We start from the raw sequence: 27,086 nt of genomic DNA, 5'->3' as shown, positions 1-27,086 counted from the left end.
TACGGTGCGACAAGAATATGCTCTCGGGTTTTGGGGGAAATGTGACTCACTAACCGGCTTAAACGTATTGTAAATTTTTCCAGCAATGGCTGGTTTCAGACTTGGAAAATAAGTGTGGAAAAGTGGAACTTTCATTTGTGAAATCAGTTGCCACAAGGAATCAGTGAACATTAAACTCTCCTACAAAAGGAGGGAAGTTATTTATAACTTGTTTATGTGGTGTTTATTCCTCATTTTTTGTGTTCTTATGTGCTCACATTCTTGAATGACCTTTGTAATTTTAAAAAAATCTTTTGGTTTGTTTTTCTTTCAAATGACAACTTACTTTCTTGTAACACAGGCTTAGATGAGGTAGAGACAAGAATGTTTGATTGTTATTTTATATCCATTGTGTGTTGAGAACATGGAAAACTAGCAAACGCGGGAATTCTCAAGGGTTAGGTTTTCTGCAGTTGGTGTGACATTACCATGTGTGTCTAATTAGAAACATGGTGGCGTCAGTGTATCTCCTTTCAACAGGCCTCAGGATGATATTTATCAGCAAACTGAAGGTTGGGCCAAGACAGAAGCTGCTTCTAATTTAAATTTTAAAAATTGCTTTAATGTTTTATGACTTATAACATATTAATCACAATTAATTTCAGCTATTGAAGGAGACAGAAGAGAATGTTAATTGAGAATGTCTGTTTCGTTGAGTCTCTAAGTAAATTTGATGCTTACTGTATTTGGGACTTGGAGGTAGGTGGGTTTTTTTGGATTTAACCTACGTTTTGTCCTTTAGTGTTTCACAAAATGACGGTAGGGGGCAATGTTGAGCCGCAATTTTGATGCAACGACAGGCGCTGACTTAATGAGAATACATAGAAATGTAGCATTAACATCAAGAATTATCCCTGTTGCTTCAAGTTAGCTGTAATCTCTAAGATTCCATAACACAGGAAATCAATTGTGGGTTAACAAATTCAACAGCAATTTAACATAAAAAGTGTAGTGTTTTGGTGCATGCTTAGCTTCCACAGCATTAAGTTAAATCAAAAAGGTATTTCTGAAGGTATCCAGTAGTCTACAGTAGATGTGTTTTCTCCAAATTTATAATTTTAGCTGAATGATTCTTAAAAATAAAAAAAAAACAGTGTCAAAGTGCTAAAAGTAAAAATGTCTTAGAATTGTTGGTCTTGTCTCAGAAGAATATTGTTGCTTAAAATAAAATACTTAAGCAACATATTTTTTCTTTTGTGTGAGCTGACCAACTCTTGATGTACATTCTTTTATATATGTGTCTAGAGTGATACAAAAGTCAGTCTTGTGCCTTTTTTTCCCCCTCGTTTAGTAAAGCAGTTATAAAGAAGAAAAGAAAGTTTACAAAATAATTTCTGATTCTGCTAATTGTAATTACTCCAATGTCACAGCAGAGTATAGTACTGCAGGAAGTTTAACCCAGTGTCTTCAAACCTTTGGGCATCACTTAATATTTTTGTACCTTATAGCAAGCACACAATTTTATCATAATGTTTATTCCTGGCATTTCTTTCCCTCAGGATAGTTTTACTTAGAGCTTGCTCTTGTGATGTAAATGTTAAACCTTTCATTTGAATGACATTCTGATAAAACATCACATTTCCCACAATATTACCTCATGAATTTATGAACCATTAAATCCAAAGCAGTTCAACCGATCTTCTCTTTTTCCCCCTCCCTTGAAAATATGAAGGCTATTCAAATGTTTGAGGGTTGTTTTTTTTTCTAAAAGTCATCCAAGATTAACACGTTATCATCTGCAACATCAGGATAAATGCTTGCTGAATTCAAAGGGAGAGTTACCATTTGAAAAAAAGACTGTACAAGCTTTGCTTTCTGGGTAAAGAGAAGTCTGAAAAGCTGAAATCTCATGTGATGCAAGGAAGTCTTGCTGTAGCTGTTCTGAGATTCAGTGGAGAGACAATTTGTCTCTCAGGGTCTGATATCATGCAAACCTTGCAATCTGACATTTATTTTAGCTATGAAAATCTTTTAACACCATGCCAAATCAGTAAGAACTGCAGAAGTCCTACAGTCTTTTTTTGTTTATTTTGTTTTAGGCTGATTCACATTTGAATAAGTAAAATGTAAATCAATGAAATGGTTTTTGTTTGTGGAACGAAAAATAAACATACGTGATTATACTTAACTATTGAATCTTTGAAGACTTTTTTAACATATCTAGTGGTCCTTTTAAGAAAAATAATAAAATAAATGAAGACGCTAGTAGTGCTATATGGTGTGAATTGTATTTCCTGCTTTGACAGTCCATTTAGCAATGTAGCAATGTATTTATATGGCAGTTGGCCTTAATAACCTTTATTGACTTTAGTGGGTAAGAGCCGAGACTGGGATTATTAAAATGTATCAGTGTCACTGCAGTATAGAATCACAACATATATAATTATGTTAGGTAGGCTAGGCTCCATTTAATGCCACGTATTTATGCAGGAATTTGGCAAGATGAAAAAAATAGTAGAACTAAAATGTAGAGAAAAGCATGGCTGATTTGGAGTTACATACAACATAACTGTTTGCCTACAATAAAGGGTCTACTTAAAGGAATGAAACATAGATCTTAAAGAACTAAGTTTTAATGATATAACTGAAACACAAGTAATTGTTACACCATTTGTTTCACTTTTTGGCATCCTAAAATGCAGTTGATGATAATGAAACACAGCACACCTTTTAATTTATAAATGTAGCGTAAAAGCAGAAGTGTGCACATTCTGTGTAGTTATAATGAGCAAAGTGGCATTTCACGCAAACTGGTATCTTTCTGTACAGCTTTCACCTTGATTAGTAAAAGTTGAAAAGCTGTATTTACTAGTCATGTTTTATTACTGTTATTCTCAACAGCATGCTTTTATCACTTTATACAACTAAACTGAAATCACAGAGCAAGGCTATTCTCTTGTAAAATTATTTCTTTCTTTTTTGAGGTCTATTTCATTATTTGCTACTATTGCTACATATGAAGTATGTCATAGTTTCAGCTATAAGCCACTACTTCAGGGGCTTACAGCCTGACAGTTAGAATTGAGTCTAGGCTGAGACTTGAGCTACAAAATCTCAGCCCAGGGCCATAATTTTTTTTTTTCCTTTTCCAAATTAAAACAACGGTTTAAATATGTATTTAAATCAGGGTATTTGAGTTCCAGAATAACCATGAAAAGCTGTAAGACAAAATATACTTTTAAAAGGAATCCTAACTTTTGTAGACTTTGGCACTTTAAACAGCTAACCAATTATATTTAAAAAGAAAAAAAAAAAAGATAACAGGATCACAAACAGGCTGCTGGGTTGTTTAGCTTTTTTCAGAAAATGCAGAGCAACTTGACTGATATTTGAATTGGTTTGACATTGTCAGCAAAAATTCAATAAATTCTGAGGCATTATTTTAGTCTCTTTTCTAGCTTTCTTGTTGTGCTTACATATTGCAGTGTCATACTCCTCTAGTGGAGGGCCATGCAGTGATGGGTGATCCTGTTTGCCTAATGAGCTGTGAAATGTAGGCACAACATGGCAGCTCAAAGACCCAAATTTTAGCCATATTTCTTGTCTTTTGGGGCTCCTCTTATCTGTTTAGGCCAGAGCCTTTAAATAAATGTATTTTTGGCAGGTTATGTTTTATGTATACTAGGAGTCAGATGTTTCTGGAAATGTACCTTTTATCTTCAACAGCAAACAACAACAAAACCTGATCCTTAATACTTCTTTTTCTTTTTTTCTTTTTTTTTTTTTTTTTTTTTTTTGGCACTCATTTCCTTGACCCCAATATTTTTAGCTGTCAGAAATGGGAAAAAGGATTCAGCATTGTGTGTAGTAGAATCACGACCAATCTTAAAAAAAAAAAAAAAAAAAAAAAAGAGTCAAGTTGTATTGCACATCTTTCAGAAAAAATATTTACAATTCTGAGGGAATTCAGACTTAAGCTTCCAAAACAAAGTGTGTGCTGAAAGCACAAAGGACTGTGTTTATGATTCTCTTTGAAGTGTTTTTGCAACAGGATAAGGAAAATTTTAGAAACTGTCTGATAGTGTTCAGGGTAAATACTTAAACCCCTTTAGAGAATTTCACACACAGATACTGTGCAGCAGAAAAAAGGATACTTATGTTTCCTAAAGCTGCTACAGCCTACAGCTTTGTACTTAAAGACAGAGGTGTTGAATAGAATTCTACTGAGGATACATCCAGTGACAATATCTACAGGAACATCAGAGCAAACCAGTGGATAGCACTTTCTATTTTTAACCCTTATGTGAGCTGGTTGAGATCTAAGCTGTGTTGATATGAACCACTATAACATTTCTGTTATAACCTGGAATTGTCAAAAGGGCAGTCTTCCAACTCATACAGCATACTGTGAGAGTTATGCTGAAAACATTAAGGTTATCATGTAAACTGGCATAAGCCAGGAAAAGTTTAGAACAATTTATGTCCTATAGGAAAGTGAGATGTGTTTCTGACAGCACAAATGGAAGGACCATGGGTGGCTTGTGCAGCTGTGCATGTCGTGTGGCGGGTAGTGTGTGCTGCACCAGATGGTGCAAAGGAGGTGGGCATGCTGTCCCATTTTTGCGTTCCTTTCTAGGTGGATTTGCACCTGAGTTACGAGTTTGACATTCGTAGGTGTTCTTGTGCACACAACTGTATCTTGGTGAGCTTCGGTTTTGGGTGACTAGAATTCTGTTGTCTTGTGCTTAACTCTTACTGTAATACGTAATAGGGCTTCTTTCTGTTGTTTTCACTATGTTTTTGTACTATAAGATGTATATGATTGTGTGTAGTATATACATGTACTTGCATATAAAATGTGATGAGCTCTGTGTTAATATTTAAAACATAAATACATATAACGCACAATCAGCAGAAATCAAAATTGTGCATATAGGTTATGCCCCAATCTTGTCTTTGAATTGTGTAGGTGGATCTCTGTCTGAGCTGAGCACTGTGGCTTAAACAGGATTCTCCATCACATGTAAAAGTTTTCTCATAGTGGATAGACTATCAGAGCTGGTGCATAGTGTGACTGTATGTGTATGTACATGCTTCTACACACAAATACATGCACAGGTATGTTGGGGTTTTTAACTGTGATGATCTAATTAATTTCTTTATGTAACTTCTGAATCATATAAAGTTATAGCTAGAGAAAAGGTGTTCATAGGGAGTGAGCACTGGGGGCAAGTGCTTGCACTTCTTGGCAACAGGAACAAAGTGGGAGAAGAGTTTAGAGAGCGTTAGAATATAAGTCACCCAGTGTGTGGCAGAGAGGGAAGAGCTCCGATTGTAGTTCCTGCTGCATCCCTGTGAATCCAGTGTCAGTCCTGGAAGGATATGTTAGAACCTGGTTTTGCCCTATTATTGTTGATGGGAGCTATGTGACTGATTTCAGTGAAAGCAGAATCAGTATGATGGGGCTGTTGTAGATTGTATAAAATTGTGTGCTGTTTCCACCATTTTTTCCCCAGAACGTTAGATGGACATATACTGGAATAACAAAAGATCTTTTTATCAACAGTGTGTTTATCAAGGCTTATTTGCTGTGGAAATAGTGTAGTAGTATTGTGTTATTGTTTTATTAGTCCAATTATTCTTTGCAAAGCCTTTTGTGTTCTTAGAAATCCATTTCCTAGTAGGAAAATTGAATAAAAGACCATTATTGAACACTGAGAATAACACTTCATGAAAAGGAATTTTTCTGTGTTTTTGAAATTTGTGTATCTATATGTTATATAAAACTTGGTTAATTATTAACTATAGTTAAAGTGGTTTCTAGTTCTCATTTATGCACTCATAGGAGTGATCAGATATAGAGCCTATGCATTTGTACATTTGTGTGTGTATGCTTATGCACATACTACATAGATACAAAAAACAGATTTGGTTTGGTGTTGAAACTGTGAATTACAGTGGTTTGGCAGGAATAATTTTTACTGATTGCTACAAAGTAGGGGAAGTTGTGATTTCAAATGAAAGTGAAAGCAAATGGCAGTGTGACTAAAATGTCACCATCTACATTGCTGTAATTTTTTTTTTTTTAGAGTACGACTAGGATTGCTAAACATGGTTTTATTGCTATTGTATTTTAGTGGCTGTGTAACCACTATAAAATAGAATACAGCTGTTTTACTTTCCAAATGGCTTTTGTAAGCGGAGGTGACCTCTTCCAAAAAGCTGCCATTGTTGCATTGATACTTTTTCTTTCCTATCTGATTGTCAGTCCTTCTAATTCCTAACAAGATCAAGGGTGAATAGTATTTTTGCAATCTTTTTTTAACAGTTACTTCATCTTTGATCAAATTTATAGCTCTCATTTTATATATAAGGAAATAAAAATTTGCTTCAGTACTTGCCATGGAAAGCATTATGGTCTGATGGATTAGATGCTAATTCTTTCACTGACCCTCTGTTTAACTTGTGCAAGTAACTTCAATGTGGTTTTCAAAATCAGTGTGGAGATCAGAATGTTGAGGTCTTACTTTGGTTTTAGATTGCAAACTATTTCTGATCTTAAATTCCTCATCAATAAAATGAGGCCATGATTTTTACTGTAACTGAAAAAGAGTTACTTACTGGCTATGTCGTAGGGAGCAAACATTCTGCAGTTGAAGGAACCTAACAAATTTCTGCCTCCCCCCTACCGTGAAATTGTACAATTTGGGCCACATCTAAGGTTTTTTAATGTGGGTTTTGTTTTGTTTTGTTTTGTTTTGTTTTCAGATGGGCAGGTTCTATCCATCTAAGTATAACAGAAGGAGCTTACTGTGTTGTGGCTGACCCCAATTGTCTCCTGGCAGTTCCCAGTTGTAGCTCTGAGGAGCTTTTGAGTGAATCTTTTTTGCACTTTTCATTTCTTACTACACATGCTTCTGCTTAATAATACTGAAGCTGTAGACATAATGTTTACTATTCTGCAGTAAGAAGATAATTACTGGCTTTTCTTGAATGTCTCTAGTTAACAACAGGTTTTGGCAGTTCTCCTTGAACTGCTGGAGAATCTGAACACTGTATAATTCTCACAGCAGAGACTAATATAAAGTTTAAGTGTAGCAAATCTTGTAGATTATTCCTGTAAAATGATGTGACTGTTTATCACAATCAGACTAATGGCATCTCTTTTCCTAGGACTCATTTTGAATTTCTGTAATACAATAGAATGATTAAGGGAATGGTGAAAACAGGCCAGATTCTTGCTTGTGAATAGGAATGGCATCAGTGGGCTATGTTCAAGATGAATATGACTTCATGCTAAGCATGCACTGTTCTGCAAAGTGCACTCTTAATAGCTGGGAATAGTGCATCAGTTCATGTTGTCTAGCTGCCTAGGAATCAATATAATTGTGTAATAAACCAAAGTGATTATTTTTATGTGTGTGTGTGTATATACACATGCATATTTACACTGCTAATAATTATGTTTTAGCTCGATCTTCAAGCTGTGTGCCACGTACTAATGGATTAAAGCTTCACTAGCTAGCTAGAAGGTCAATTGTTTTGTCAATGTTGTGGTGGGAGTCAGCTTGGATAAGTGAATTATAAGACTTTCCTTGTAATTCAGGCACATGGTAGAGTAAGTTTACTCATTGTCATCCTTTATTGATTGTTCTCCTATTGGGTCCAATGTCAAGCTGCCATTTTACGAAATAGGAGTTTTTGTGCTGAAATCATCTGCAGTAGTGGAACCACTGAATTCACTCCTTTGCTCAAAACTAATGATTGGTTATGTTGTTGACGGAAGATTTAGATGGAAATTATTTTAAGATCAGCCTGTACAAACCAATTTATGCCGATGCTGTGTAGTACCAAGTACACAAAGCTTATACTTCCCAGAATTTCTTGAGGTGATAGAGTATATGAAAATCTTTCAGCAGCTAAGCTTTATATTTCTGTCTCCTCTTACCAGGAAGAGGAAGGAGCACCAAGGTATTACATGTACTATGGTAATACATCCATCCCCAAGGAAGCAGGGATGAAGTAACACGAAATTAATTCTATATTGTGTTTATGTAGGTGCTCAATGCAAAGGCCAATATGAGTCCTGGGTGTATCTTAGTCTGAAATGTTATGATGCTTTTAAAAGGATTAAAAAAAAAATATAATTAGGATTATTAGTATTTCTCACCTTTTTTTTTTTCTCTTCTCCTCTAAGTGGTATCTTCATTAATGCAACCTTACAGTGACTGACTTTGCCTCTCAGAGGAATGACAGGAGAGAAAGGAGAGGTTACCAGGCAATTATAGTTTTATAGTCGAGGTTTTTCAGACCATTATTCCATTACTGATCTTTTATTTGCTTTCATGTAGGACACACTTGATACATGTGTTTATAAAACATGTATATATTCATGGGTCAGTTCTACTGGTGGTCATTATGCTAAAGGAATTGTGAATTTACAGCATCAAAACTTACAAATCAACTGCGGAGGGTAAAAGATGGGTAAGGTAACACATGACTCAGTCTTGAAAACTCAGAAAATTTGCAAAAATATTGGATAAAACAAAAAAAGTCCCACTGGTTTCTTTAAGAAATCCTACTATTAAAAACTAGGATACAGGACTGTTTTCTCAACTTTTTTCTTTGCTTTTCATCTTCTACATTTTCTTGTTAAATGTAAAATACTGTAATTGAATCACAGCATTAGTTGGCTTTTTCCAACAAAACAGCAGATTTAGGCTCTTTGCTGCTAGTTTCAAAAGTAATAGAGAGAGAGCACGAAGACAAAAATTGAGCACATAGATGTATAATCCCGAAGGAATAAACTGACTTCTACTAGACAAGCTGAAAGCTGATTAAAATATTTCTCATCCTTTGGGTATGCAACAGCTTTTGATGATGGAGAGTGTATTAATATTCAGCTTAGCTGCTTGTCGACACTTCAGACAGGTCCCAGGAAAGACTGATACTGACCAGGTTTTCTCACTCTGCCAGAAATCTTTATGAGACACAGAGCAGCAACCTTGTACCGACAAAAGCCAAGATAAGAATAATGCTATTTAGCTATGTCTTTATTTTAGAAATTGCTTTTAGACATTTTGAAAGGATTGAAAATTTTAAAGAATTCTTTTAATGATATAAACTCATTTAGATACAACAAAGGAGAAAGATTAATCTTAATTGTTTTAAAATAAGGCTGCCATAATCTATTCAATGTTAAATCCATTTGTCCGAGTTTTTTGGTAAACATACAAAGAGCCCGGTAATAATATCAGTGACTGAGATTTTCAGAGAGAGTGTTCCTACTGCAATTATTTTATAACAGTCAGATCTGAGGTGTTGGGGTAATGTTCTCTTAACTTCATCTATTCCGTTGCAATGTAATACCTACCTTCCAGACAAGAATGAGATGTAAACAGCTGCTTTATCAGCTGATACTTCTTCTGTTCTTTTGTTGGCATGCTGACATATGGGGTGTTTGCTTTTTCCTCTTCTGCAGTGACTAAATATATACAGTATCTCTGGAAAACATGTCATACGCTGTGATGGCTCCAGGGCTAAATACTTCCTGTAATAGGTGAAAGAGCATGGCTTAATCAGCTTAGTTAACTTAATTAAGCTGTGCTTTTTCTCATGGTGCAGCCTTAAAGTGTATTTCATTTAGAAACTGTATTTCATAGTTGTGCAATGACACAAGGTTGGAGAAATCCTGTGGGGTTTTGTAGTGGGCTTGAAAAAGGTGAAATTTGCTAGTTATTCTGCCATGTGAAGAAGTGAATTAAAGTATGTCTTTTTACTGAAGATTTGAAAGGGAAATTCTGGTGCAGTTTAGATTGTAAAGCCTTCTCAAACTGAGAAAGTCTACTTTTCTTTTTTTCCCCCATCTAATTTTAACATCTTTATACATGGGAAGAGCTGTCCATGTTCATCCCAACCTCACCTTGCCTGCTTGCAGTTGTGTTACCAGATTCTGTGACACTACCTTTATTTATCATTCTTTGGAAGAAGGTAAATTAGTGTGGTGTGATTGTGAGGTTGTGCATCTTTTCTCCCCTGATCTCTGGGTCTCAGCAGAAAATACGATTACAAATTAAAGTAATTTGAACTGAGTTGTTCTTCCTTGAGATGAGTTGCACTTTTTGTTCTTAAAGAGGTACTCCACATTAAAGAAAAGGTCTGATTTTCCTCTTGTGGAAACGTTGGGATCCTGGTCCTAGTGGAACCCTCCTGTCTGGGAGGTTAGAGAAGATTGATTAGCAAGGCACAGGCACAGTTGGAAACAGTAAGTGCTGAGCGAGTTCTCCTTCCCATCTCATTTGGTTCATCTAGTATATTAATGTTTATTTACTTACACACCTTTTACAGGTTTTTGAAAGATTAAGGTGGGGGGGGGGAGGCAAGCAGGACAGCAGTCTGCAGGTTATAGTTGGCCAAAGAGAGAGTGGCAGTAGGTGCTAGTAGCCAGTGAAAACATGGGAAAGAGGGTTTAGGAGCCATTCTGTTGACAGAATAACAGGACCAAAAGCAATATGAGTGAGGACTCCTGGGACAGGAGTTTTGAAGTGCTGTAGTGGTTGGAAAACTTGAAATTAGATGTGTAGGTGGAATGGACCTTTGGGTACAGTGGGAATAGAAAACAAGCTTGGCAGGGAAAGCTTCAAGAAAGAGCAGGAAAGGATGGCAAAGGCTCTCAGGCAAAAAGGCATGGTGTGGTTTGAAAGAAAATAGGGTAGGGGAAGCTCTGCAATGGGGGCAGCAATTACGGAGAAGATGACAGAAGATAAGGTAGCTGTGTGTCCCCTTCAAAGCAGAATATTGTGTGTAGAGATTTCTTTGATTTTTATTTTTCTTTCATCCCTTTAAAAAAGTTTGTGTTTTGATAGAAATTTCTTTATTGATGCTTTTGTGTAGTAATAATACTACATTTAATATGCTACTGGGTTATACTACAGAACCACATAGTCCTTGTTTAAGCAAAAAATAATTACATCAAATGCAGAAAGTTACTTAAAGTATGTTAAAAAAGTGTCTGATTTTAATGCAACAAGCATAAAATTACAACCCCCAAAAAATCAGGGAGATAAGTGCATAGATTTTTAACAATTTAAAAAATGCATATGATGTTTAAAATGTGTCAGTTATTTGTGTGTTTATATACATAAACACGTGGGCATATGTGCATATATATATATACACATGTGTACACATAGAGGGGAAAGAGGTTTATCTGTTTAAGTACTGAGCTGTTCTCCATAATGCTTGAAGTTGCAGAATCTTACTGAACTGATACAGTATGTTAGTTTCCCATCTTAGTACCTCCCCCTGCTTGGGCATAATTCTATGGTAGACTTCAGTGTTTCTTGATTATATGGGGTGTTATAATTTCCTGATGACTGGTTATGTTATTTATAATGCAGAGGGTGTTAATCCTTTGGTGATTAACACTCTATTTGAATTACCAGAGGTCAAAGGTACATTCTTTTATTTGTTGGTGGGGGTTTTTTTGCGGTGTTTCTTACTTTGATTTTTTTTTTTTTTTTTTTACTAAAAGTTTTGTGTTCTCTGTTTTATCTGAAAATTACTTTGAGGTAATTTCAGGTGGGGAGAGGAGCATCCTTCTTCCTTAGGGGCCCAAGTCTGAAGCTGTAGTCATTAGAACATCAATTCTCTTTGCAATGAATAGGTCCTCCAGAAATCCTCCATTTACAAATAGTAAAAAATCTTTTAACTGAAAGAAGCGTAGTCAAAAGCACATGGAAGACAAGGCATTTCCTACTTAGCCTCTAAGAGAGTAGATACCTACCTGTGTCTCATTCTAAGCCGTTTTGGAAGGATTTGTTAAAGAAAAGATTATATATGTGTGTGTATGTGTGTGTGTATATATGTATGTATATATAAAATTGTGTGCATGTATACATATATACACACACACTTTATAATGTATAAATATATATGGTTGTCATTTCAGGTAATTTGGAGATACTGTAGAGACTCTTGTCCAGCTGCCAGCTGTCTCCCAACTACTGTGTTTTCAGAACTGAGGACCTATATTAAAAGCCTTCAATTCTTTCAAAGGTTGTGGCTGTGCCGAAGTTACCCTTTCCCTAAAATTTCAAGCCTTTCCCTAAATACTATGGTCTCTTTCTTTTTTGCTGAGCTGTGTTCCTTACAGGGCTGGAGCTGGTAAGAGGGGAGCAGTGAAGGCTTTTTGCCATTTTGTTTTTCACACAGTCCTGGGATTGTGTAACCATTCATCCTCCTCCAAGAGAATTCAGTTACATGTCCAGGTTTTCTGAGTTGCTGTGTCCAACTGCAAAGACTTTCCTGTGATCTACAGCAATTGTTAGGGTTTACCGAAGTATGCTGTGACAGTGGCTTTGCTCCCTTCTATAAAGGTGACCCTAACACATTACTTGACTGCAAATGCTGAGGTAGATGTTCCATCTGGAGGCTTCTTCAAGCTGTGGGCATTCTGCCTACTTCAAATCTGGAAAAGCATGGGGATGGCGGAAGACCTGCAAGAGTTCCCTCACTGGCATTTTTCTCCTCTAAAACCTCTCTGCTAGTAACTGAAACTGCTAGAAGCCAGTTAGAGGAGAATTGTATTGGTACATGGTAGCCCTCTGCAATGTTTAGGACTTGCAATATTGCATATAAACAAAGAAGGTGGTTAAAGAGCAAGGAAGGAAACATTAATGTTTGGAAGCCAAAAATGGAAGGAGAGCAGCTCATTTGCTGGGAGTCAGTATTTCAAGCTTCAGATTGTAGTATGTTCTCAGCTCAAATGATGCTAATCTTGGAAACTGTAAAGGGATGTGATAGCCTGCCTCTGCATTTTCCATTAGAGGCATAACTGATCTTGACTTGGTGTTTTAAGAAAACTCAGCATCAGACTAGGCTGATCAAGTGTTAACAATATATATTTTGCAGAGCTCGAATATGGTGTATAAAAGCTCTGTTTTAAGGCAGTTATCAGCTATGCGCTTAATGCCTGAACTGCTGCATCAAGTCGTTCAGTCTGTCAGAAGATTGAAACATAATAATCTATGTTTAATCTACGTACCATATCTGTGGGTGTTTTCAAGTTGCTCTACAGCAGATAGGATGACTATTAAGTAAGTGGAAGCACAGAGGCAAGATGCTCCTGTCCATCTACTCATTTGATGATTTTTGTTTTACTGTCTCTTGTGTGCTAACTTTCTCTCTGCTTTTCTCTCTGGTGTTTTGCTCAGAGCTCTGTGAGGTGCTAAGATTACTCCTGGTTTGCTTTTGTCATAATCTTTCATGTTTGCCGTGACAGATAGGTGAAAAAGTAGTATTTGTTCTGCTCCAGCATGCAAGGAATCCAGCTCAGACACTGAGGACAATTAGTCCTATGTTGTGGGATAAAAAGCAGACATGCTGAAATTTCAGGGGGACTTTTTTCCTGTACATGCTCCAGGGGGAACTCTGCATATGGCACTGTGGCTTCCTACATGACTTTTCTGTTTAAGGTTGTTTAACTGCTGTCTGCCATTCAATTGCTGGCCTGTGGTTAGCTTTATTTCTCTTGTACAAGTACTAACCACTACACTGGCTTTGTTCCTTCTTTTTTTGTTCCTTTAGTGTTTCACTTATATTTTAATAGGTTCATTTGTGCTTAGAAATGTTTTTTCTACTGCTGCAGAGAGACTGAGTAGTCTGGCACAACAAAATGTATGGAAAGCATAAGAACTAGAAGGAGGGTTCAGTAGGAGGCAGAATTAAAGGCCGGGGTGGTTTTGTGAGCAGAGCAGAGAGAGAAATTGGGAAGAAATAAGTTGCAGGAGAGAGGGAGGAACAGGGAAGGGAAACAATTTTAAGAAGGAAGATAGTATAACAAAGTGAGAGAACGGTTAACAAAATACAGAGAAATGGGAATAAAGATAATTGAAGTATAAAGAATCTTAGAAGTGCAAGAGTGTAACAGGAAAGAGAATAGTAATAAATTAGAAAGTATCTGTACTTTTTAAACTTTATTTGTAGTCAGCGTAATGAAGTTAATGTAAAAGTTGATGCCTCATCATTCAAAATTATTTTTCCTTTCCTTCCCATTACTCCTTGAAGCTAGAAATACCACAGTAGGTGACAGAACAGGAAAGAGAAACTAGGTGGGTATTTGCTTTCATGGATCAAAAGAACTGCAAGGTATTAATATAAAGATCTGAATTTACCTCTATTTAACTTATTGACTGCAGCATTTCATAGGGTCTTGCTCTGGGAGAACTAAATATGTAAACGACTAATAACAAATGATGCAACTAGTTAAAAATGTGACTTTTGTGTGAATGTATTATATCACTTTATATGTCAAAAATAGTTTTTTGTCTGCTGACACATTTCTGAATCAAGTTTCTTGAAGGAGTTGTTGTATTATAGCCTTATTGTAGCAGAACATTCAGCCTGAAAGTCTGCAGATAGAGCATTTGTAATAGTGTGTATGTGTGAACTTTTAAGTTATAAGCTGCCTGATTAAAACCAGAATATATTTTTTAGTAAAACTTGTTATTGGTCTTGTATAAATCCATTTTTACTACTACAGGGGGGGGGGGGGGGGGGAAGTGGGGAGGGAAAGGAATTAGGGGGTAACAAGAAAAGACTGAAAGAACATACAACTGAAGGTGTAACTTATATAAATATCAATGCTTTAAATGTGAATAATAAATAATAAGATCCAGCTTGGTAACTAAGATTTCATTCAGGAAAGATGGAGCAAATTGTTTGCTGAAGTGGCTGGTATAACTAGAACAATGTACTTCGCAGTTTTTGTATTAAAGGCTATGTTGTGTACAAATGTATAATATGTTATAATTTTGCTAGGCCTGTTTCAAACTCTGCTGAAATCTGCTTGACTCCTTTTTACATCCATCATAAACAACTATTTATTTTCTTGGGTTGAACCATAAATATTTGCAGAAGTGCTGTAATCTTTTTTTTTTTTTTTTTTTTTTTTTCAAAACAAGCATTTGAAAAGTTTGCATAATAGACTTGAGTAATTAACATGACTCTCTCACTAGGGCTATGAATCTATTACTTGTGATGCTCTTTTTTTGGTGACTCTTTCCATAAGGGGAATTTATACAATTAAATTAATTTCTAGACTTTCAAAGTATGCTACTTGAAATAAACTTAAAGATATACATCAGAAATGTTAAGTATTTGTACCCTGGTTTCATTTTACTGTTGTATCTCCTTTCGTCTTACATTTGTACTAACCCAGTCAATAACTATATATGAACCATGTCAACTTTTGGTGTTTCAAGAACTAATTGCATTTTTCAAGTGTATTTTAATAAAAAAAAATTTTACTGCTTATTTGCACAGTACAACTTCTAAATCTAAGATACCACTGGGGTCAGAAGATAGCAGGTAGCCTATACAGTGTTTGAACTGGTACTCCAGTTCCTGGTTTCCTGAGGATAAATGTCATTGCTCCAATATAAATGTTTTAGATCACAGTGACAGCTGTGGAAATTAAACATAGCTAGCAAAATCTATTTTCTGTCTATCTAAGTAAAGGAGAGGACAGATGAAAAAACTCCCTGGGCGAATAAATTCTTATGAACAGTGATGATTTTTTCCCTTTGCTATATTAATTTTACTGTATTCTCAAAAAAAAAAAAAAAAAAAGAAAAAAAAAAGAAAAAAAAAAGTCCAACTTGGGTTTCTTTGTATGTTCTTCATATTCAAGCTTATAATTTAAAGGTGAAAAATTTAGAATATCATTCCTAGGCCATGTTATAGAACACATTGCAAACACTTCTCTAAACACAGGGAAAATTTATGCTTTGGGATAGTTTCCAGAGAGTTGCAGTGGTCTGTGAATGGAAAAGGCTTTAAAATTCTGTGAAAATCTGGGGTTTTGGGAGAGGAGAAGGATTTCCAATTTCCCAGGAATATTGTTTCTCCTAGTTTATTATGAACAGTGTTCCATTTTCAGACTCTTCAGCAATATTAAGCATTACCTTACCCTGCTTTAAAATATCTTAAAATTTTGAGTCTTCTACAGAGAATTCTCTTTTAAAAACATTTGATACCTGCTTCAGAGGCTACTTCAATGCAGAAAAATGCAGAATTTTCTCATATAGACTATGTAGAAGTTTTGTACTGAGAAAGAATAAGCAGAGAGAGACTACCCTGCCAAAAGGTAAATCTTTGAGTCATGTTCATCACAATTTTATTTTTTTCCTGAGGTATGTTCCTGGCTTCTGTAGTTCTGGAGGATTCATTTTACCTTCTGGCATCTCCTCAGGCTCTACCTGCATCTTCACCAAACCTGCTCAATCTTGACAACTGGTTTGAGTCCACTGTTTGCACTCATCAGAGGAGATTAAATGACTCTGCCTTTTCAGGTGGTTCTTTCAGTTAAGGCTTGGAGCACTTGAGCATGCTACTGTTAATAAGTTTACACTACTCCTCTCTGGGCCAATCCTTTCTTGTTTCCACAGCAACTTCTTAAGTAACTCCATCTAGCAAAGTATGCTTTGTAGCAATTTGCTATTAGAAATACTTTGATAGTCTTTTTCGTGAACTCTACCAGTCACTGGGTATTTCGTTTGGGCTGAAGACTCAAAATGAGCTATGGAGTGCTCAGTTGTTGCATCTGTTGTGATGATTATTTTTTTTTTTTTTTCCCCCCAGAGGTGAGGAAATTAATGTAGGTTGTAGGTCTGAAATGAGGCTATGGGATATTACTTGTATATTTTTAAAAATCAGTATGTTGTGATCCTTAAGATAAGTAGACTTTTTTTTGTGGAGGAAAAAAAGCTCTCTTAAAAAAGTTTATTGCAAAGTAAATGGTTAAAACGGAGCTGCAGTTACTTGAAAGACACAAATATACATTCATTATTTCCTGAGTATGTTGTTTTTATGGGAAAGCAAAGGAAGCAATGGCTGGGTGTCATTAAGGAGTAGCTAGTGGAAAGCGGTGAAATGAGCAATGAGACTTGTAAAGTGTCATGAAAACTGAAACACCAGGGTACAAAGTACCGCTTATCCTCACAGATATGGATACCATATGGCAACATGAAGGGAAATGGAGAGTAGGAGACAAGAATCCTATTATTTCCTCACACTTTCATTTGCTTGCTATTTGCTTTGGGCAAATGACTTAAGAAGTTGTGCATGAACCTTCTTCTGGCACAGTAGTTATTGACAAGACACCTGTCTTCCCTGTCAGGCTCCTTGAAGTTCCTTTGGTGTCATTCCAGCTTTGGCACTTCTGATTATAATTGTATTGTTGTTTTTCTAATAGTTCTAGAATAATCTTTTCTTGACTGCTTCTAGGTTGAAATCTATATTCATTTTCTGGTACTATAACCCTTTCTTCTCTTACAGTATTCCACTTACTTTCCTTAAGAAAGGCAATCTGCTATGATTGTGTTATTGCTGTCTCTGAAATCTCTGCCTTCTCTTTTTTTTTTCCTTTATCCGCAAGCTACCATCTCTGGATAACTTTCTGCATGTCTCTCATATATCTTTGGAATCAAACGGACTGATCGAGAGTACTTCAATACCAGACGTTGAAAGGATTTGGCTTCGGGAAAGATGGCAATGTGGTCCATGTGCCTTTGAAATTATACATAGGAGGAAAGCCTTTATCAGCTCTTTAGGGGCTGCTACAGCTGTGAAAAGATTTTTGTCACCTCCTCAGCTGCTTCCTCCTTCCCACCTGCTGAATCTCACACCTATCTACTGGCCAGAGTTTTCTTCACTTACAACTGTTCTGTGTTAGTTTTGTATTTCTCTGAAATTAACAGATCTTCCTTACAAATTGTTACACTAAATCTACCAATACTCAATACAGTTACCTTCATTGTACTAGTTGTTTAAAGTGTCAATTCTAGCATCTTTCACCTTTGCTCTTCTGACTTCGGTGTTTGTGAAACTACACTTGAAAATTTCTTCTTCTGATGGTGTCCCCCAAAGTTAATGGCTGGTTGTTAAAACCAAAGCAAGAGTGTTGTACAACATGCAAAACCAGAGAGAGCATGCATACTTCCTCCCTTTCAGTGTTACTTACATTGAAACTTGCCTTGCGCCATCTTTCCTTGGGACCATTAGTGTATTTGGTTTTGTCCTCGCCTAAAGTTGTGGAAATGAGCAGCCATTTGACTGTTACAGCAAGATAAAGTGATTTTAAGTACGGGTCCTTTTGTGATAGCAATGGGTGCTACATCAAGAGAGAGCAAGAAAAGATGCACAGGAACGTTGTATGGGAGGGCAAGAAAATCATGCAGAACTTAACAGAAGATGTTATAAAAGGAGCCCCTGATGCGTAAGTTTTATGCTTTGTGTGTTGTAATTCTGAAAATTAATGCTTCGTATGTTATATCAGGCTGCTGTGGGCATGTAGTGGGGAAATTACAGCTAATAAATTACTATTCTTCCTACTGAAGCTATATAACCTTCTCCTAATTTTAGCACCACAAAGAAATACAATTTAGTGGTTCTCTATGCTATAGAGTTTAGTGCAAATATTTGAACTTTCCTGTGGTCTAGGAAAGCTGGCATTTTAAGAAGTATTTCATAGTTGCAAAGATTACCATTACACCACTATAATGATTTTGCAGTGCCTTGCTCAGTGGAACACTAGCCTATTTGTGGGGAAGAAATGTCCAAAGGACATCTTAACTTCTGTTCTCTAAAGAAGTGCTCAGTATGACACAGCATTAAGGGATAGAATCAACCCAATATATTCTCAATTTCAGAAGCAGGGAAGAAACTGAAATACGAAGCTATTCCCACTAGAAATGTTGTAAATCTTACAAAATGTATAAGCTTTCCTCTCTGACATACATCAAAGGCATAAAACTTGGGAGATTAAAATATGTTTTTAATCTTGGTTTGATGAGCAAAACTTTCACTGTAATATTTATTATGAGAGGCTCTACTTGTGTTGCCTCTTCCCTTTGTTCTGTTTATATATGACTTCCTTTCTTCCAAAAAAGTAGGAAGTATCGCTTTCACAGAGCTGAAGAATATTGCAATGGTTTGTTCATTTTAGCTGAATCGTAGGCCCACGTGGCAGACACAAACTTTTCTTTTATTGTCCTGGGTCCCAGAGGAAGAGCAATGCTTTCTGATGGCTTCCCATGAATGCCTTTCATTTGTGGAGGAGTTTCAGTGGCTTATGCTGACTGTACAAAGATCAAACAGGCAGGAAAATTGTGGTTTTGAGAAACTTAGCTAGGTTCTTTGTTATTTTCTCAGAAGTTTTTCTTCTCTAACCTTATTTTTTAAGGACAATATTAGGACAATTAGTTGTAGTGGCTGATGGAAAAAAGCTTGTTCTATAATTTTCTCTTTAAAATTTAAGTATTTTCTTAGTTATTAGAAAATTTGTAGGCGTGTATAAAGAAAATACTAACCATAATTGCAGTCTGTCTTTATTGCATTTGGAATCAATGGTATCCAAAATTAAGCTTAAAAAAATGTTGTGGCTGCTTGGTCCTGCAATTTGATCTATATTGGGACACTGTGCCTGCAGAGTTTTGCTGAAATCACCCCGCGTTTTTTTTGCCTGGGTGCAAAGGTCTGTCAAACAGATTTGATTATGGGTTTTGACTTGTTGAAGTCTCTTTTTTTTTTTTCAAGAACAGTTGTTTCTTTCTTAACTGGTTTTCTTAGCGTTCTTCATAAAGATTTCCTTTTTGCTTAGCTGTTAGTAAACTCAAGTATTGGAAAGAGATGTGCAGACCACAACATCTTTTTAACTGCAGCGACTGCGTGTTTTGCCAGCAATATGCAATTTTCATTGCGTTACTCGTATAAAACCTTATGTTTGTCATACAAATTCAGTTTTTGTTGAAGGATTATTTTAATAAAACTAAAATGGCTTAGGTTTCTGAAGTAAAACACGTAGCATCTTTAGAGGTCAGATGTAGCTGAAACTTGAACAGCTGTACAACATGCATCCTAGATTGTTTTTAATTGTCTTCCCTTTCTCTAACAGCAGTAATTCTTGTTTATATTGTCAAGAACCTTTCCACTGAGCACAAGCGCACCATACTTTAAGGTCACATGCTTAACCCCACTGCACGGTTACAATGTAAATGGGCCCCCTTTGTTTTCATTAATGTGTGAGGGGTGGGTGCAAGGCAAGGCTGTTCACAAGGCTTAAATAACTTATTGTAAAAGTGTCTTAAAGAAAGCATATTTTGTCTCCATACCACAGTTGTTTAGCATTACTCTTGTGCATCCAACCGACAGCCAGTTTGGCAATGGATTTTTGTGTGTCATTTTGTTCTTTTGACCTGTGGTACTTTTTTCTTTCTTTCTTTAACTGAGCTAATGGATTCACCTCAAATAATACAAAACGAAGAAGCTTTTTCTCTTTCCTTTCCCGATATCCTAAAAGTATTAAACAAAGCTGGAACTGCTCTTTTCCACCCAAAACATAACAATTTACCAGTTGCTGTTTGTGTGTTGATGTAGAGGTTTAAAATTAAGACTTTCTAAAAACGTCAAATGAAATTAGTATGCTCAGTGCTTTTAATCAGTTAAAAAATGAATCAAGTATAGCCTTTTAAAATGGTTTTAGGAGTTCTAAGTTAAGTCTTGTGCTTTTCTACCTGTAGTCATTGATGGACGGAGGAAAAATACTGTTGAAATCTTATGAATTATTTGGGGTTTGATTATGTAGAATTGGCCCTGAGCCCCAAGATTTTAGGTGATTTCAAACCCAATGCTGATTGTAGTCTGTGGCTGGCATCTGTAGTTGTTTTTGTAGGCCAAAAAAGTTGAAGTTGTGCTCTTAATTTTTGACACAGCAGAGCACTTACTTGAGCCCTTTTTTGGCGATATCCCCATTCCAGGTTGTTAGCTTTTTTTAATATCTGGTTATCATTTTGGACCATGAATACAATTTGATTCATGTCTGGTTTTGAGACACATAGATTTATACCAGCACATGACATGTGGCTGTGATCCATCCAATGTGATGAATTTGATCCAAGAGGGTTGTATGCAACAGTTTCTGTGCATGTACTGAATGTATAAGCACTGAATGAACAAGGAAAGGGGAAACTATTACCTCTAGAAGATGAAGCAGTAACACATACTTATGAAAGCAGAACACTGTTCTGAATACAGCAAGTTGTAGCTTAGTAGGAATAGTACTTTGTTGGTTTTCAAACTGTGTTAATCAAGGTAGGAAATTGTGTTTTGTTTGCCAACTTGCAGTTGAGACAAAAATATGGACTTTCCTGAGGTGAGAACGCTTCAGTGTGAGTTTAAGTTCATAGTATTTGGTTGCTGTGTTTTAAAACTGAAATATTCTGACAACATGTTTTCACAAATCCTATTTTTCCTCATAAGAACTGCTATGCTCTTAGGCTTTGGACAGAGAAATTTTGTCTTGGGTTTTAAGTTTCTTACAATTCATCCAAACTTTCTACATTCTTTTTCATAGGTATTATATAGAGAGCAACTTACTGTATCTAGTGACCTCTCCAGTATGAGAATAATTGGTCTAGTCATAGAATTTTAAACAGGATGATATCTCCCAACCTTGAAAGAAGATTATTTAACACTCAAGAACTTAATGATAGTTTGATATTAAGAGTAGTTTTGTCTGTTAATAAACATTTAAGAAGCATTTTTGTAAAACAGAAAAAATAACTGTATAGCATTTAAGGCTGTAAATAAGTAGAACAATGAATATAAGAAGACTGCATGCTGGAAGACTTGACAATAGAGTTGTTGATGAATATGAAAAAATAACCAAACATTGCTAAAAGGCAGTCCATATCCTAATGAAAATGGTTTAGCTTATTTTCTTCCTAAATAAATATAAAGTTATCCCTGAAAATTGATGTGGTTTATATAAAAAAGATTGCATAATAACATCTTCAATAAAAATGTAAAAAGGAAGGGGAAAAAACCCCCACAAACTCCAGAATCCAAATACTGAAGAGAGACACCAGTTTTTATCAAATGACGTTTTCCTCTTTAAGAAGAGAAATATTTATATATACCACACCAATAGTTTGGATGATTGTTCACGTAGACTATATCTCTTACGTGGGGATTGTGAATGCTATGAAGTGTGATTTGCCCTATAGTGTCGTGTTAAAGCAGAATGTGAAGTAGATAAGACAGTAACATTAAATGGAGATTTAGATCTCTAGTATAGTTTGTCATGATGTATCATGGGTACATGAAGGGTAGAAGTTTTTGTATGAGAGAACACAGGTCAAACCCTCCTCCACAAATTACTGTTTTTCATTTCTGCAGCAACCCAGGAAATCCAAAAGCTTTTTTAGGGTATTGGAGAGCATCTCCATTGTGGCATGTGCTCATTACGTGTGTTAAGGACGCTTGGCCAGTTTATGTTAACACATCCTTGACATTGCTTTAACTTTTATTAGTGGATTAGCTGATCCTTCTCGAAGACTGCAGAGGTGATTAGGCAGCCACCTTTGACCTCTCTCTTAAGTTGAACTTTGCAGCTGAACTTGAGAACCCATATCTTATTTCATGCGTCTATAGAAGGAAATGTTAGTGAATGGTAAGGTAGGAGCTGTGATTGTTGCAGTGCAGTGTAACAGAATGTAATGTTACAGGATGTCACAGAGTAACAGTATTTTCTGTTTTCCAAATTATATTGTCATATTTTGTGAGCACATCATGCAAATGCCATATTTGTTGAATTGCCAGAATCTTCAGCACATGACTTTTGTTTCGGAGAGTAATTGATGTGCATATATTCAGTGATCTGTTGGTCACACTGTTTGTTGTCTTTGTTAGGCACATGAATCATATGATGAAAGTTTATTTTCCCTGACTGAATGCTGTGTCATTAATGAAAATTTTCTATATAATGATTTTTGATACAGTGAAGTTTTCAAATAGTTGGCCATTCAAGCTTTAAATTCTTTCTCAAGTATCCATCTGTAAATACTGGAGTGTTCATGGAAAATGAATATGACAAACTGACAACATTTAGAACTCGATTAGACTAAATAAAAACATTTCCAGAATAAGTTTTCTTAATGTACTAGTAGGTGACAGGAAGTAAATTTTAAACTTTTCTTAACTGATTTATTTTGGCCCAGAGCTACTTCCTTGATCTTTCCTTGTGTGTACTTTTAATTGTTGGGTTAATTAGTTGATAATCTTCCTTTTAAGGATGAAAAATGAACCTTTTATTTTCTTTCTCCTGAGGAGATGAACTAATTACTAAGAGCTTTATTGCTCCCTTCCTAAGAGTGTGAAACAGAGTAAAGATCCTTCCCCCAAATCAAAATAAAGTGAAAACAAACCCGTATGGGATAACAGGGAATATTAATGGAAGAAAAGTGGTACTCTGATAGCATGGACTATTAACATGTTGGTATTTGTCATATCCGTATGGCCATAACATCACATCTCTATGATGAAAGGAAAACATGGGCAGAATCCAAATCTAAAGTCCAGGAAGTGCAGTGTATAGCACGGTCTTTTACTAGAACACAGCTCTATCAAAACAGAATAATCAACAACTGGCTATAGTTTGCATTGACAGGTTTATAAAGTGTAGGTTTTACAGCTATATTGCATTCAGAAGAACAATAAATAGCAAGAAATATTGCTGAGTTCCTGGCATGATGGAGGTAGGCAACTGAATGTCTCTAGAGGATGAGAACCTTTATGGAAAGTGACCTGTCCTCTGTCGGGGTGGAGGTCTGCCTGCCTGTACCAGGAATTAATGTTCCAACTCCATGACGGCATACTGCAAGTAAGCAGGATGTGATGTGACAAAAACGGTGACTGCAGGTGTGCTGTCTGTGTCGTACCCTGTTCTGTGTGTATCTGTCTAAAGCATATATGGGCTTACGCATATAGGATTAGGCAGAGTTTACTTTGGTTTTAATTTTCTTTCATTTAGGAGGGGGGTTGTTGGTTTATAATCTGGGAAAAAAGTGTGTGTAGGTTTCTTTTGAGCCTACTGGTTGTAAGTTTGATCAGACATATTAATTATAATGAAGTATTGCCTTATTTAGCATTGTACGTGTACCTGGACTACTGAATTCATTTTGCAATTATCTTTTTTCATGTAAGATTTGTGTTGCCTATATATACTAGTAAGATATATTCCTCTTTATCACTTGTAATGGGAAATTAGTGTCCATGTATAGGTGGCATATATATATTACAGGATTATGTAGCTTTATGGTCTAATAAGTCAGGAAGACATGTGCCAAATTTGTTCCTAAACATGCTCTTGAGTGCAAGAGAATTAAAAATAAATAGTTGCCTGCCCTCCCAGGAGGACTCTATATTTACTGTAAGTACTGCATCCAAAATAGTGACTGTACGTATTTTGGGCGACTGTTTGATGAGAGTTAAATCAGTAAACCTCTCTGTATTTTCTCCTTTGTCGGTCCCCCATGTTTTTTTAATTTGCTTGTACATTTTACACTGCACACCCTCCATGGCAGGTCATCACTGTTTGCATGGCCTATATATGAAAAGCCTAGCACATGTTTTTATGTAAAACCATAGTTATGGTCTGTAAAAAGAACTGGAGGAGGATAAGGCACTGAAATCGGATTGCCTAGGTTTCAGCTGAGGAATAAGGTTTATAGCTTGCAAAAAAGTATATTTCCAAATGCTGTTGTCATGATCGCCCTCTAGCAAGCAATGGGTAGTGGTGTCCTCCTTGCTGCTTGACAATGTCATGTTCCCCATATATTAAATACATATAGTATATCAGGTTCTGTTTTGGTTTTATTTCCTATGCTCTTCCCAGGAGTATGCTTTAAATTCTTTTTCTTTCCCTTTTGCCATGACAGCTAGCATTACTACAGCACTTAGGTGATTATGAATTTTAAATCTTCATAACGGTGTGCCATGGTGTCACTGGGGGTAATGAAGCTGTTACTTGAGCCAAATGTGACAAAACCTCATTTTTGAAACACTATGGTGAGAGTCCCGTTCTCACAGGGATATCCACAAACCCGGTGCATTTAGTGCTGTAAGGATGATAAAGGCATTGAAACCCTTATGTCATTCTAAGATATGATTCAGCTGTATGTGGTTATCTTGCATATGTACTAAATTGCTATTCTGCTATGGCATGCGTCTTAGACAAAGCATGCCCACAGGCACTTCTGGACATGTGGCTTGCTATATCATTTGATTGTGGCTTGCAGCTTCTTCATTCTGCAGAGTTTAACCCATTCTGTAACTTGGCTTTCTGTGTTTTAAATTATTTCAACAAAACTAATGACATTGGGAATACGTCCCAAATTCTTGCACAGCTGTATTTTTACTAGACATTGTGCTAGGCAGTGTTGTGGCTAAGGCAGTAAATGGCTTGATGGCAACAGGTCATGATTTCAGTGGTGGGAGGAAAATGCTGGTGTTCTAGGCTTTTCCATACTACATAGATACAAAGATGTGCTGTTCAAGGAAATCGGTAATATGACATGTAATTAAACACTAAAAGATAGTTGCAAATAAAAATGCGATGATGAATTCGGAATCGAGCACTCGCTGTTTTCCATCTTTCTTCATAGTTTGGGGATGTTTAAAAATAATTTTTTGTGTGACCAATAATATTAAGCTTAGTGATTCCAGTTGGTGTTTTGAGTGCTACAATGACCAGGTGTCTAGTTTGGAGATTTTGGTATAAGTTTGCATCCGTAAATATTTTAAGAGAAGCTTGTATGTAGCTTAGCGTATTAGGGCTTCAGTATAAGTTAGATGAGTCAAAGCAAAGTCTTGTGTACATGTAGAATTATTTCATTAGAATCAGTGAAATTATATGAGTATTAAATTCAAACTAGAGTTCATATCCCTGTTTGTGAGATGGCATTACCTATTTCTGGCTTTGAAGCCCATCATTTTTTACTCTCCTCCTTCCCTCCCTAAATTATTCATAATAGCTGATAATGTTAATTTTGATATGCTAAGAAAATTATAGGGTACTCTTTTGAGTTCTTTTGAACATATAAGATCATTTGTTGTATGATTCTTCAGTGCTTAGTAGAACTGCACAGAATTGTTGATGATGAAAATTCTGTCTGCAGGCTAAGTGAATGTATGCAGGTTGTACTCGGCATGATTCAGTATTGCAAAATGTAAGCTGTCCAGAGTGCACATTAGTGAAGTGAGTCTTGTATTGCATCTTAGCTCAACTGATTTCAGCAATAGTAAATAATCACTGAAGCATACACTGCTGTGCAGTCCTTCAGAACTTAAGTGTTCAGCGTAACTACTGTTTGCATGTGACCAAAATGGGAAAAGGGAGGTGTATACAAAGGAGTGAATTATAACAAAGAACACTTTCTGCTTCAGTTCTTGTTCAGAAAACATATGTTCAGCCATGCAGGCAACAGTTGGGGTAAAGACACACTGTAGATTTGGAAACAAAAGGCGTGTTCTTTTCTTGCATTCACAATGTTTTCAAACATATTCACTTGTTAGGGACTAGCCTGTCAGCTGAATCTTCTTGCAAGCGTGATTTCTTTTTCCTGACTTTTTTCAAAAGCTTTTTCCCCACAATGTTTTACACTTCATATAATCCACTGTGCATGGTAGGCCTGCTTCAGTCTTTGTGCTATTGATGATTCAGAGGTGGAGGGGCCGTACTCTGGGAGAATGTGGCTAAAGGGTAACCTTTCACTCACCCATACATCTGAAGATGCTAAGCCACTCTTGTTCGAAATATCTTGAGTGGTTCAGTTGCTCTTTCTTGATGAGATGGGTTATACTTCACCTTTAGAACATTGCCAAAACAATTAGTGCAGCAAAAATATTTTGAAAGTGTTGATCTTTACACTTATTTTTTCTTTGTAACTAAGTATTGAAAATCTTTGAGACCTATCATAACTGCATAGAATCATCCAGTAAACAATTTTTTTTTTTCTCCATTGGAAATTCATTCAGTTTTGGCATGGCAGAGTAACCAAAAATTGCTTGGTCATTACTTCTGTTTGGATTCCTTTTTCCTAAATATATGGTTCAAGATCCTAGTATAAATAAACTTACGTAGGCATAAATGTAATGGTTATTTCCAAATAAGCTCTGCCTTGTTTAATTTATGACCTTTATACTCATATAGCTAGAAAATGTACTCCTTTAGCTCCACAGGTATAGTTAAATGGTACAACTTTCTAGAG

At 36.1% G+C, this 27,086-nt stretch overlaps 1 protein-coding gene across 6 annotated transcripts in view; it reads left to right on the top strand.

The window, feature by feature from the left end:
• Positions 1–27,086, top strand: part of FTO (FTO alpha-ketoglutarate dependent dioxygenase) — a 258,770-nt gene that overhangs the window by 84,455 nt on the left and 147,229 nt on the right. The window lies entirely within an intron of this gene.

This window comes from Accipiter gentilis, chromosome 7 (assembly GCF_929443795.1).
Source record: "Accipiter gentilis chromosome 7, bAccGen1.1, whole genome shotgun sequence".
Classification (NCBI taxonomy): domain Eukaryota; kingdom Metazoa; phylum Chordata; class Aves; order Accipitriformes; family Accipitridae; genus Astur; species Astur gentilis.
The sequence above is the reverse complement of the archived record's forward strand: the minus strand, read 5'-3'. Positions and strand labels throughout refer to the sequence as shown.